Source organism: Sminthopsis crassicaudata, chromosome 2, assembly GCF_048593235.1.
Source record: "Sminthopsis crassicaudata isolate SCR6 chromosome 2, ASM4859323v1, whole genome shotgun sequence".
Lineage (NCBI taxonomy): Eukaryota > Metazoa > Chordata > Mammalia > Dasyuromorphia > Dasyuridae > Sminthopsis > Sminthopsis crassicaudata.
Window position 1 is genome coordinate 4,350,899 of NC_133618.1, and position 13,917 is coordinate 4,364,815.

A 13,917-nucleotide genomic window follows, 5' to 3' on the forward strand; every position below is an offset into this window, starting at 1 on the left:
AAATAATTAGCAACCACAGCATAGACCTTTTTTTTTTTTTTTCTTTTTTTTTTAAACTAGAAGCCTCCCATGACTAAAAAAGATAAGAACGATAACCAAATAACATGAAGTTAATTTTCATCCTTCAAAAGAGGATAATCAGCACTACAGGGCCTTTCTGAAATAGTACAGTCTAGATTTCAAAAAAAAAAAAAAAAAAAAAAAAGAATTTCAGGCTCCCTTTCAATGGGGGCTTCCCCTCCTCTGAGGAGGTTTTCTCAAGCCTTTATGTTCTGAGAAGGAAGGCCACTGCCTCCTAGACTGGGAGCTGAGAAGTACCCCTGGGGAGAACCAAACTAGGGATTCGGTTCCCTAGGAACTGCAACTGGGGGGGGAGGGTGAGAGCATCCTTTCAAGGCTATCCAGGCCATCCCCATGAGCCGGCTCCTGGCCCAGCACCCCACTCCTCTCCCTTGTCTCTTCCTTCTCCCTTGGGTCCCAGGGAGCCCTTCCCTGAGCCAGCTCTCCTCGCCAGGGTCAGGGGCAGTCTCCTGGGCAAACATAGAGATCCAGGGCAGTGCTGTATCCAGCTGCTTCTTCTGGATCGGCTCCAGGCTGCTTTTAGAAATTATGGTTCCCCCCAAACCTGCGGTCCTCGGGAGTCTTCACACCAGCTCCTCACTGCCTTGGTTGGGAATTTCCTCCAGAATCCCGTGGTGCAGCTGGATGCGCCAACCTCCGGCTCTAACATTCATTGTGCCTTTCATGGGCCCACCCAGATCCGAAGTCCTCTACATCTCTCAGTCAGTGGGCGGGGTCCTGCCCGGGACGTCACAGACACCCTGGTGTCCAGCTTGGTGAGGGGGAGCCTGGGAGCAGCCTTCTGAGCAGGAAGGGATTCTTGAGACTGGGAGGAAGAAAATGAGGGTGAAGTTGTATGTTCTCAAGAACAGAGCTTGCTTGCCCAGCTGTCCATCTGGGAAAGACCCATCAAACCTAGGTAGACCAGAAACCTTGAACCTGGAGAACTGGCTGGGGCTATCCAAAGGAGACTTTGGCCCCACAGAGGCATTTGCAGGACTGGGAAAGACCAATCAAACCTCAGGCCAACCAGAGACCTAGAACCACAAAAAGTGCCCGAGGCTATCCAAAAGAGACTTCGGCCCTATAGAGATGTTGACAGGACTGGCCCAAGACTGTGGCAGGTCTGGGGTCCTTTGTTCTTTCTCGCACCCAATCTGGGCCTTCTGACTTGGACGCCTCTTGTTCTCTGAGAATTTGGACCTGCCATTTATGTTGGATCCCACCCTGGCTCGCTCCCAAGCTGGCTCAGTGCACAGATCTATTTGGGTTGGCCCCAGGACCCGCCCTCAAGCAGCACCTCACACAATGTCCTCCCGGGGAGCCCCAAATGGATCCTCCGTCCATGAGAAGGAAGGCTCGCCACGTGGGCTCATCCATGGACATAGAACCTCCGGGACACAGAACAGCAGAGCTGGAAGGTCTTGGAACAGAAGATGGAGAGAGAGGGAAGAAATTGGCTTCCAAGGGCAGGAAACTGCATCTTTGCAAAGGAGTTTAGACCCAGGCCCTGATGAGAGCTGGGTCTGGCTGGAGGGTGACAGAGCCCAAGGGCTGGGGAAGATGGGGCTGGGGGCGCACTCTTTAAAGTGGCACAGATTCTAAAAAAGACATCATGCTGGGGAGGGGGATCCTCCCCCTCAGGGGATAAGAAATAAATTCTTACATCTGTAAGCAGCCATCTGACTTTTCCTGGCAGGCACAAATCCAGAAGAGTTAGCAGAAAGATGGAGAGTGTCAGAGTTGGTCCTCAATTTCCCCGTCTCTCAAAAGGGGGTCAGTAAACTCCACCCTGGGCCTCTCTGGGGCTCCACAGTGGACAGCCTGGAAACTGGAGGCAGGGAGGCTCATCTTCCCGAATTCAATTCTGGCTTCTGACGCTTAGTAGCTGTGTGATATTGGGCAAGTCTCTCCACCTTGTTCTCCTCGGTTTCCTCATCTGTGAAATGAGCTGGAAATGGCAAAGCCCCCCGAGATCTCCACCGAGAAAACCCCAAATGGGATCAGAGCAAATGACAAATCGTGCTTCATGAGGATCATGAGCATGAACACAGAAGAAAATGCTTTGTCCCTCATGTGCCATAATGAGAGCTGAAGGTTTCCCATTTCTTTCTCCGGCTCATTGTGCAGGTGAGGAAAATGAGAAACAGGGACAAGGGACTTTCCCAGTGTCACCTGGCCAGGAAGTGACTGAGACCAGATTTGAACTGGGGAAGAGTCTTCCAGGCCCAAGCCAAGTTTTCTGTGCACTACAGCATCCCCTAGCGGCCATCTAGAGTAGATCAATCACTTTACTGTAGCTGTGAGAAGTCAGGTTTTAAGCTGACAAGCAGAAAGGGGCCAGGAGAATACTTCTGCTACTTCTCACTTTTTCCTCAGGTCAGTGGGTTTTGCTAAGTATTCAGGATGACTTTGTGGGGTACGCTAGAACCCGGCTGCTGGTGATGCTGCCAGATGGGAGTCCTGTAGGTTGGGATTAATTAACCCATTAGGTATCGATCATTATATGACATGAATTAAGTGAAGGGATAGATTTACGCTTAGTTAGGCTTATGGTAACTTGTGTTAGAGACAGAGGGAGAGAACTGTAGTCTCCACACCCCCCACTCCCCATGAATGTGTGAGGAGAACCCCATTCTGAGACCCGCATCCCTGGGCTTCTCTGCCCTCTCACCTAAGGTTCAAAACTTCTCACACAACTTCCAGAGTTCTGCTGATGAGCATCTCCTTTAATCCTGTATTGTGATATTAAAAGAAAGTTTGGATTTGCTCCTATAAATGACACTCTCAAGCTCAGTTAAAAAGTAAAAGTAAAAAGTTTTAATCAAATAAGACAAAGTATAGATAGTTTAGATTTGCATAAAAAAAACCAAATAGAAATAAGAACAATTCACAATATGACAATTATAGCAGATAGAGGAAGAGAATACATCACCAACTCAAGGGAACATACAAGATCATCAAACGGCTGGGAGCCCCCCTTTTTCAGCCTTCTCAACTTGAGTTGTGTAAAGATTTTTCCGGGCGAAGCGTCCTCCCCACGGATGAGGCTCGGTCATAGTATGGGACACTGACTTTTTATAGGTCTTTAGACAAAGAAGGATTTTTGCCAAAAACTTATATAAGGGTTTGGCACATACATCTGTGCAGGTGCGAGGTACAGGAGGGCTTCACTAGTTGACTCGTTCCATATCGTCTGTATCTTGACAGTTCTTTATTAATTGTCTATGCCCAGGGAGGGAGCCACTCTTCTCTGGAGCACAAACATCTCTAGGAATGGCTAGTTCCCAGCATCTAGTGTCAAAAATATACAGAGTTCATGGAATGGTCAAGTTCCTATAATTTGGAAGCTCAGGCCTGTTAGATATGAGCGAGCTTATAATGCTAATATGAAATTTTAAAGTTCTTATTCAAATCCATATAAGATTTCCCCCATTTTGCAGCTGACCGATCATGAACACGTGACACCCAGATCGTACAGTTATTAGAGGGGCCAATTGGCCCAGTCACTGGCCAAAGATTAAGGCAGACACCTACATGACTGCATAACCTGAGTTCTCACCTAACATCAGAGAACTCTCCAGACATTATTAGTAATTAGACCTTGTAATCCTAACAACTATAGCAATCTAGTGTTTGACAAACCAAAGATACCAACATTTGGAATAAGAATTCATTATCTGAAAAAAACTCTTGGGAAAACTGGAAATTGGTATGGCAGAAATTAGATATGGATCCACTCTTAATACCACATACTAAGATAAGATCAAAATGGGTCCATGATTTAGGCATAAAGAATGAGATCATAAATAGATTAGAGGAACAGAGAATAGTCTACCTCTCAGACCTGTGGAAGAGGAAGGAATTTATGACCAGAGGAGAACTAGAGATCATTATTGATCACAAAATAGAAGATTTTGATTACATCAAACTAAAAAGTTTCTGTACAAATAATACTAATGCAAACAAGATTAGAAGGGAAGTAACAAACTCGGAAAAAAAATTTTACAGTTAAAGGTTCTGATAAAGGCCTCATTTCCAAAATCTATAGAGAACTGACCCTAATTTATAAGAAATCAAACCATTCTCCAATTGATAAATGGTCAAAGGATATGAACAGACAATTCTCAGATGATGAAATTGAAATTATATCCACTCATATGAAAGAGTGTTCCAAATCTTGCTGATCAGAGAAATGCAAATTAAGACAACTCCAAGATAACACTACACACCTGTCAGATTGGCTAAGATGACAGGAACAAATACTGATGAATGTTGGAGGGGATGTGGGAAAACTGGGATGCTAATACATTGCTGGTGGAGTTGTGAAAGAATCCAGCCATTCTGGAGAGCAATCTGGAACTATGCGCCAAAAGTTATCAAACTGTGCATACCCTTTCATCCAGCAGTGCTAGTATTGGGCTTATATACCAAGGAAATACTAAAGAGGGGAAAGGGACCTGTATGTGCCAAAATGTTTGTGGCAGCCCTTTTTGTAGTGGCCAGAAACTGGAAAATGAATGGATGTCCATCAATTGGAGAATGGTTGGGTAAATTGTGGTATATGAAGGGTATGGAATATTATTGTTCTGTAAGAAATGACCAGCAGGAGGAATACAGAGAGGCCTGGAGAGACTTACATCAACTGATGCTGAGTGAAATGAACAGAACCAGAAGATCGCTGTACACTTCAACAACAATACTGTATGAGGACGAATTCTGATGGAAGTGGATATCTTCAACATAGAGAAGATCCAACTCACTTCCAGTTGATCAATGATGGACATAAATAGCTACACCCAGAGAAGGAACACTGGGAAGTGAATGTAAACTATTAGCAATACTGTCTATCTACCCAGCTTACTTATACCTTCGGAATCCAATTCTTACCATGAAACAAGAAAATTGGATTTGCACACATATATTGTACCTAGGTTATACTGTAACACATTTAATATGTATGGGATTGCCTGTCATGTAGGGGAGGGAGTAGAGGGAGGGAGGGGAAAATTTGGAAAAATGAATACAAAGGATAATGTTATAAAAAAATTACTCATGATATATACTGTCAAAAAATTATAAATATAAAATTAATTTTTAAAAAAAGATACTAAGGATATTTAAGAGGTGTTACAAGGGTAAAACTGACAGGTTCTGGCAAAAGATTGGATGGGGTGGTGTTAGGATTACAAGGTGATAACTCAGGTTGTCTAAACAATTCTCTAGCTCAGAGTTCACACCTTTAGGAGTTTACACCTTTAGACTTCTGAAAAGGAGTTTACACCTCCAAAGGGAGTTTACACCTCCAAAGGGAGTTTACACCTCCAAAGGGAGTTTACACCTTCAAAGGGAGCAAGTTCATTGGCTGAAGGAGTTCCCACAAGCCCCTGGGAGTTCTCCCAAGCCCATTCTCTGCTAGCATAAAAGAAGGCAACATTGAGTCTGAGAGTCACTCTAGACTGGGAGAACCTTCAGGGAAGCTGGAGGAGATTCAAAGCCAGGATTCAGGGAGAAGAGGATTCCAGATTCTACCTTCACTCTGGCTAGAGGCTCCAGAACCCTCCCAAGAAACCTGCTATCAGAGAAAAGGATTCTCAGAGGATTTCAACTGAGAGCCTCTCAGAACATTACAATTGGCGCCCAACGTGGGGCAAAGACTTTGGCTCATCCTGACAAAGGCTGATTCTGAGCCCTTCAGACTGAGCTAGCCCGGACCTTTCTCTTTTGGCACCTGAACGGGGACTTGAACCCTGCACCCTCAGAAGAGCAAAGGTCTCCATTCAGTGAGCGTTTTGCACTTAAGAGACCTAGATATGAAGACTCAGAGAAAACATTTGCAGGCAGCCCGGCATCAAGATATTCAAGCATACAAGAATACAAAAAAGCAGAGACTCACAGCATTACTTGAAGATAGACGATTATTTGATGGAGCTTCTAGGCCATCTGTAGCAAGGGCAGATGGCCCAACTAAAAGGATTTTTGAAGGACCTAATAAGCCCAACCCGAGAATTGATGGACCTCCAACACCCGCTTCTGTTCGGTTTCAAGGCTCACCAGGACAGAGGGGGGGAGGGGGGCCCATGAGGTTTGAAGGACCACAAGGTCAGCTAGAAAGTGGGTGCCCTTTGAGATTTGAAGGTCCTCAAAGACCAGGAGGGACTCCTTTGAGGTTTAAAAGGCCACTTAAACAGGCAGGAGGAGGTGGCTTAAGGTTTAAAGGAGCTGTTGGTTTGCAGTTTGAGGGTCCCACAGGTGGTTTGAGGTTTGAGGGCCCTGATGGCCAGAATGTGGGTGGTCTTAGATTTGAGGGACGTCATTGTCAGCCTGTAGGTGGAATGAGATTTGAGGGGAGCCATAGTGCATCAGGAAGCAGAATTAGGTTTGAGGGACCCCATGGTCAGCCAGGTGGTAGAATCATATTTGAAGGCCCTTTGCTCCAGCAAGGTGGTAGAATGAGATTTGAGGGTCCTTCTGTACAAGGAGGTAGTATGAGATTTGAAGGACCATTAGGCCAAGGTGGTCCAAGATTTGAGGGGTGTCATGTTTCAAGATTTGATGGTCAGCCAGGTCAACCATATCTCTTGCCAAGATCTAAGGGCTTGCACGGTCAATATGGTCCTGAGTTTGAAAGAACTCCTGGTCAACAGGGCCCACAAAGGTTTGATGGGCCACCTGGTCAGCAGGTACAACCAAGATTGGGGCCTCAGGGATTTGATGGTCCACAACACCTGCAAGCATCAAGATTTGATATTCCTCTTGGTCTTCAAGGTGCAAGGTTTGACAATCATCCTTCACAGAGACTTGATGACAGTGACTCTTTTAGTCACACTGGCCCATATAATGACCCTCCTAACAGTGCGTTGAATGCACCATCGCAAGGAAGACAGTTCCAAAGACATGAGCAAATGTTTGATACACCTCAGGAACCAAATTTTGATGGACCACATGGCCCTGGAGCGCAAAAGTTCTCAAATCCACTGAACAGAGCATCTGGACATTATCTTGAGGAAAAGAATCCTCAGGGTCCTCAGTATGGAAACTTTAGTAATCTGCCCACACCAACTGCACTTGGGAATATTCAGCCATCTCAGCAGCTTGTCTCTGGAGTTACTCAGCCTGTATCTTTGGGACAAGGACAGCAGTTTTTACCAGTTCATGCACAAAATCCTGGTGCTTTTGTTCAGAATCCAGCAGGTGCTCTTCCAAGAGCATATCCTGATAATCATCTCAGCCAGGTTGATGTGCATGAACTCTTCTCAAAACTGCTAAAAGCAGGAATACTGAAATTATCCCAACCTGATTCAGCAACAACTCAAGGAAATGACGTTGCTGCACAGCCTCCTCCTGAGGAAAAAGGAGAAGCTCCAAGTGAACATCAAGATGTTCCTGACCTCACTAATTTCACAGTTGAAGAATTGAAACAGCGTTATGCTAGTGTTATAAACTGCCTGTATACTGGTATCCAGTGTTCTTCTTGTGGACTGAGGTTTACATCCCAGGCTGACGATTATGCACACCACTTGGACTGGCATTACCGACAAAATCGAGCTGAAAAGGATGTTAGCAGAAAAGTTACACATAGGAGGTGGTACTGTAGTCTAACGGACTGGATAGAATTTGAGGAAATAGCTGATGAGGAACATGCAAAGAGCCAGGTTTTTGAAAAACTACATGAAGAGGTTCTGTTGAAAAACCAAGAAGCTGCTAAAGAAAAGGAGTTTCAGAGTGTCCCTGCTGGACCCGCTGGGACAGTTGAGAGCTGTGAAATATGTCAGGAACAATTTGATCAATACTGGGATGAAGAGAAAGAGGAATGGCATCTTAAAAATGCTATCCGAGTAGATGGAAAGATTTACCATCCATCATGTTATGAAGATTATTAAAATACATCTTCATTTGATTGTACACCAACTCCCAGCAAGTATTCTTTTTTTGACAATGTTTAAGGGATTTTGTTGAAAATCCCTTGAACATTGTCAAAAAAAAAATTGCAGGAACCTTGTGACAGTTCCAAAGTTAAAGAAGAACCAGTTGATATCACACCAGCTTGTACAGATGATAGCGTAGATTCACCTACTGAAATTAAAACAGAATCTGATAAAGTTGAGTCAGTTTAAATAAAATAAGAGGCATGGTTTTCTTTAAAAAAAAAATACAAAAAGGAGCTGCTGTGTTATAGTTTAATCTAGAAGGGGGAGAATTTTTATACATGTGTATGTATATCTCTATCTATCTACATCTCTATCTATCTATATATGTGTATATACAGGAATTACTTAGGTGAGGCAGGGTAATTAGCTATCATTTGGTTAATAAATACATTTTAGTATTTGTATTTCCTACTGCCTGCATAGTTTCAAGTGCTCGTTGTGTGAAATTTCTGTAGATGCATGCAAATGTAACAAAATGAAAGTGTATGTGTAAAATATGTATAATTTTCACTTATGGAACTGTAAATTATAAATAAAAATATTTTTGCTATCCAGGGTTTGGGAATGTTTATGCACATCAACACTAAAGACAGTGTTTCTGTACGTAGTATTGGGTGGAATTAAATAGCAACCTCAGCGTAGAATTTTTTTTTTAACTAGAAGCCTCCCATGATTAAAAAAGAAAAGAACAATAACCAAACAAACCTTAAGATAATTTTCATCCTTCAAAAGGGGATAATCAGCACTGCAGGGCCTTTCTGAAATAGTAAAGTCTAGATTAAAAAAAAAAAAAAAAAGAATTTCAGGCTCCCTTTCAATGGGGGCTTCCCCTCCTCTGAGGAGGTTTTCTCAAGCCTTTATGCTCTGAGAAGGAAGGCCACTGCCTCCTAGACTGGGAGCTGAGAAGTACCCCTGGGGAGAACCAAACTAGGCACTTGGTTCCCTAGGAACTACAACTGGAGGGGGAGGGTGAGAGCATCCTTTCAAGGCTATCCAGGCCATCCCCATGAGCCGGCTCCTGGCCCAGCACCCCACTCCTCTCCCTTGCCTCTTCCTTCTCCCTTGGGTCCCAGGGAGCCCTTCCCTGAGCCAGCTCTCCTCACCAGGGTCAGGGGCAGTCTCCTGGGCAAACAGAGAGATCCAGGGCAGTGCTGCAGCCAGCTGCTTCTTCTGGATCGGCTCCAGGGTGCTCTTAGAAGTTACGGTTCCCCCCAAACCTGCGGTCCTCGGGTGTCCTCACACCAGCTCCTCACTGCCTTGGTTGGGAATTTCCTCCAGAATCCCTTGGTGCAGCTGGATGCGCCAACCTCCGGCTCTAACATTCATTGTGCCTTTCACGGTCCCACCCAGATCCGGCCTCCTCTACTTCTCTCAGTCAGTGGGCGGGGTCCTGCCCGGGACGTCACAGACACCTGGTGTCCAGCTTGGTGAGGGGGAGCCTGGGAGCGGCCTTCTGAGCAGGAAGGGATTCTTGAGACTGGGAGGAAGAAAATGAGGGTGAAGTTGTATGTTCTCAAGGACAGAGCTTGCTTGCCCAGCTGTCCATCTGGGAAAGACCCATCAAATCTAGGTAGACCAGAAACCTTGAACCTGGAGAACTGGCTGGGGCTATCCAAAGGAGACTTTGGCCCCACAGAGGCATTTGCAGGACTGGGAAAGACCAATCAAACCTCAGGCCAACCAGAGACCTAGAACCACAAAAAGTGCCCGAGGCTGTCCAAAAGAGACTTCGGCCCTATAGAGATGTTGACAGGACTGGCCCAAGACTGTGGCAGGTCTGGGGTCCTTTGTTCTTTCTCACGTCCAATCTGGGCCTTCTGACTTGGACTCCTCTTGTTCTCTGAGAATTTGGACCTGCCATTTATGTTGGATCCCACCCTGGCTCGCTCCCAAGCTGGCTCAGTGCACAGATCTATTTGGGTTGGCCCAAGGACCCGCCCTCAAGCAGCACCTCACACAATGTCCTCCCCGGGAGCCCCAAATGGATCCTCCGTCCATGAGAAGGAAGGCTCGCCACATGGGCTCATCCATGGACATAGAACCTCCGGGATACAGAACAGCAGAGCTGGAAGGTCTTGGAACAGAAGATGGAGAGAGAGGGAAGAAATTGGCTTCCAAGGGCAGGAAACTGCATCTTTGCAAAGGAGTTTAGACCCAGGCCCTGATGAGAGCTGGGTCTGGCTGGAGGGTGACAGAGCCCAAGGGCTGGGGAAGATGGGGCTGGGGGCGCACTCTTTAATGTGGCACAGATTCTAAAAAAGACATCATGCTGAGGAGGGGGATCCTCCCCCTCAGGGGATAAGAAATAAATTCTTACATCTGTAAGCAGCCATCTGACTTTTCCTGGCAGGCACAAATCCAGAAGAGTTAGCAGAAAGATGGAGAGTGTCAGAGTTAGTCCTCAATTTCCCCGTCTCTCAAAAGGGGGTCAGTAAACTCCACCCTGGGCCTCTATGGGGCTCCACAGTAGACAGAGACTGGAGGCAGGGAGGCTCATCTTCCCGAATTCAATTCTGGCTTCTGACGCTTAGTAGCTGTGTGATATTGGGCAAGTCTCTCCACCTTGTTCTCCTCGGTTTCCTCATCTGTGAAATGAGCTGGAAATGGCAAAGCCCCCCGAGATCTCCACCGAGAAAACCCCAAATGGGATCAGAGCAAATGACAAATCGTGCTTCATGAGGATCATGAGCATGAACAAAGAAGAAAATGCTTTGTCCCTCATGTACCATAATGAGAGCTGAAGGTTTCCCATTTCTTTCTCCGGCTCATTGTGCAGGTGAGGAAAATGAGAAACAGGGACAAGGGACTTTCACATCTGTTTTTAAACCCCTCAAGTCCTTAATGTTATTGTTTCTTCTTCCTGATGAGCAGGCTGTCTCCTGCTCCTTGAGGACCCCTCCTCTCCCGTCTGTCACAGGATGACAAAGAGGTCAATTCAAATGCCTCTGGAAGGGCCTGCCTGCCTCTGCCACATGCAGAGAAGGTGATGTGATTTGTGGGCTCTGTGCTGCAAATGATCTCCCCCCACTGGCCTGTCTTGGTGCCTGCAATTCCACAATTAGAGATTTATTTCCTTTTATAAAGGTGTATGGGTCCCTGGTTAAAATACAAATATTCCTGGGAAGGATAACACATTAATCCTTTTTTGCTTAGACATCAACACTATAGTAAGAATCAATACGTAAACTCTGATTCAATTTGATTTGATTGGGAGAGGAGGAAATGCTTATAGCAGAATGGCTGTTAGGAAGTCTGGCGCCTATTCCCAACTCTGCAACTAACTAGCTCTACCACTTCTGGTAAGTAATTTCATCTCTCTGGGACTCATCAAATTAAAGAGGCAAAAGACAGTCCAAACTCTTCAGGGAGTTCATAATCTAACAAATTATATATAAGCACATATAACATAAAACATATAACATATATGTAACATATATATGATTATATAGAAATCATATAATTAATACAAATTCTTAAAGATTGCAAATAAACCTTAAGTTGTGATCAAAATAGCAATGATTATTACTCTAGTGTCCCATGTAATCCTTTGTTTTCTCTCTCTCCCCTTCCCTGTTCCCTATTCCGTTCATGGTGCAGATTTCTGAATACTGCAAAAGCTCTTTGAGCTGTGCCCACCCCCTCTTCCCACCCCAGTTCTAAAGCTGTTTATGCCAACTTCCCTCGCAGACCCTTTGGCTCAGAGAAGGGGGATCAGGGTTTTGGGAACCTTCAGTAGCAGATAATAATTCATCCTCATTATCCTCCTCATCAGGCCTTATCATCCAAGAAAAGCAATCGGAAAAGATTTATGGAGCAATAGGAGCCCAAGAGTATTTTGCTAACTGTGCCCCCTTTCACCTCAAGGCCCTGGGTTTCTGGAGAGCCAGTTAGCTGCTGTGCCTGGCCTTTTCTGGAGATTGGTCTGTGCACTCGCTGGGTGGCCTGTGCAGCAAAGACCTCCCCCCTCCCCGTCTGTTGAACAGCTTAGCGGAGACCCTCACCTGGAAGACACGTCGAGGCTGTTTGTCTAAAGAAGTAGGTGCTGACCTTCCCATACTGTACGGGCTACCGGGGGCAACTTGAGATCTTCCCTGCCCCCCTTCCTTTCCATTCTTTACCCTCTCCCCCTCCCTCCTCCCACACATGCAAAGGGAAAGCCTGTTTGACTTCTGGGTTTCTGGAGATGCAGAGACTGGGATCCCAGACAATGATGATGATAATGTGGGAGCTAGCATTTACACAAGCCTTTGAGAAGGGACTGGATGCATCATCTCTTTTGAGCCTCACAATACCCCTAAGAAGTAGATACTACTGTCTTAATTTTACAGATGAGGAAATTGAGGTTAAGAGAGAGAGAAGTGATTAGTAGAGGAATAAAATAGCTAAGTAAGTGAATGAGGGAGGATTTGAACTCTGGTCTTTCTGAGTCAGAAAGTCAAAGGCCTAAAAATTTTCAAATAAAGTCCCATATTATCTTCTTGGTGCTTATAGAAGGTGATGGGACCTAACAAGATAGAGAGAACCTTGGGTGGAGGCTGGCTGAATATTTTGGTGTAGGAATGTTTTGATACTGAAAAGACAAAAAAGAATATAAAGATCTACATGGGATCATGAAAAGATTTGTTTCAACTGATGCAGGATGGGGTACCCAAAGCCAGAAGAACAATTTAAACAGGGATTACACTGGCAAAGAAAAACAATGTTGCAAGATTTGAACCTGAGATCATTTCAGCTACTAAAACTGCTTTGGACAAAATAATTCCTCCTCTCAGTAGAAAGATGGTTGATTAAAGGTTTGAAAAGAGATATATATATGAGAGAGAAGAGAGAGAGAGAGAGAGAGAGAGAGAGAGAGAGAGAGAGAGAGAGAGAGAGAGAGAGAGAAAAGCTAATATATAATGTTTGTTTTGCTTAAATGTACCAAGTTAAAAGGGAGGATCCTTTTGTGGAGAGAGGGACAGAGAAAGGTCATTAATAAGTGAAAGGAATCAACTGGGTTTGAGTTCTCAATTCTATCAACTTCTACCTCTTGGTGGTGGGAGAATCACTTAACACCTGTAAGGATTCAGTTACTTCATCCGTAAAATGAGGAATGATAACAATATTTCTGTTTATTTCACTTTATGTGCACACACATAATTATTTAAAGATGTAGTTATCGTATCAGCAGTAAAGGTAAGGCAATATCATTAGAATGGCATCTAGTAACCTAGTGGATAGAGTGCAGAAATTGATAGTAGGAAAACTTGGGTTCAAATCCCACCTTAAAACTTAATTAACTTTGCCACTTTGGGACTTAGTTTCCACTCTAGTCTATATTGAACTACATCCCTTCTTAGGCAGGAGATGGCCAGTATATTTTATCTTGGGTCTTATGAAACTGTGGCTAGTCTTCAAGTTTATCAGGTTTTTTAGTATTTCTTTAATTAAAGTTTTTTTTTTTTAATTTTCAAAACATATGCATGGGTAATTTTTCAACATTAATCCTTGCAAAACCTTGTGTTCCAATCCCCTCCTTCCCCACCTCTTCCCCTAAATGGCAAGTAATCCTATAGATGTAGAGCATGGTAGAGATATATGTCAAATCCAAGATATGCATACATATTTATATAATTATCTTGCTGCATAAGAAAAATCAAATAAAATAGGAAAAAAGAGAAAGAAAAGAAAATGCAAGCAAACAACAACAAAATAGTGGAAATGCTAAGTTGTGAACTACACTCAGTTCCCACAGTCCTCTCTTTTCATCACAAGATCATTGCAATAGGTCTGAGTCATCTCATTGTTGAAGAGAGCCACGTCCATTGGAATCGATCATCTTGTTGTTGCAATGATCTCCTGGTTCTGCTCATTTCCCTTAGCATCAATTCCTATATATTTCTCCAGGCCTTTCTGAAATCATCCTGTTGTTCGTTTCTTACAGAAC

General features: G+C 44.4%; 1 pseudogene; it reads left to right on the forward strand.

Annotated features, from left to right (window-relative positions):
- Positions 1-1,390: 1,390 nt before the first annotated feature.
- On the forward strand, positions 1,391-8,177 carry LOC141552546 (pre-mRNA cleavage complex 2 protein Pcf11 pseudogene; annotated as a pseudogene).
- Positions 8,178-13,917: the final 5,740 nt, after the last annotated feature.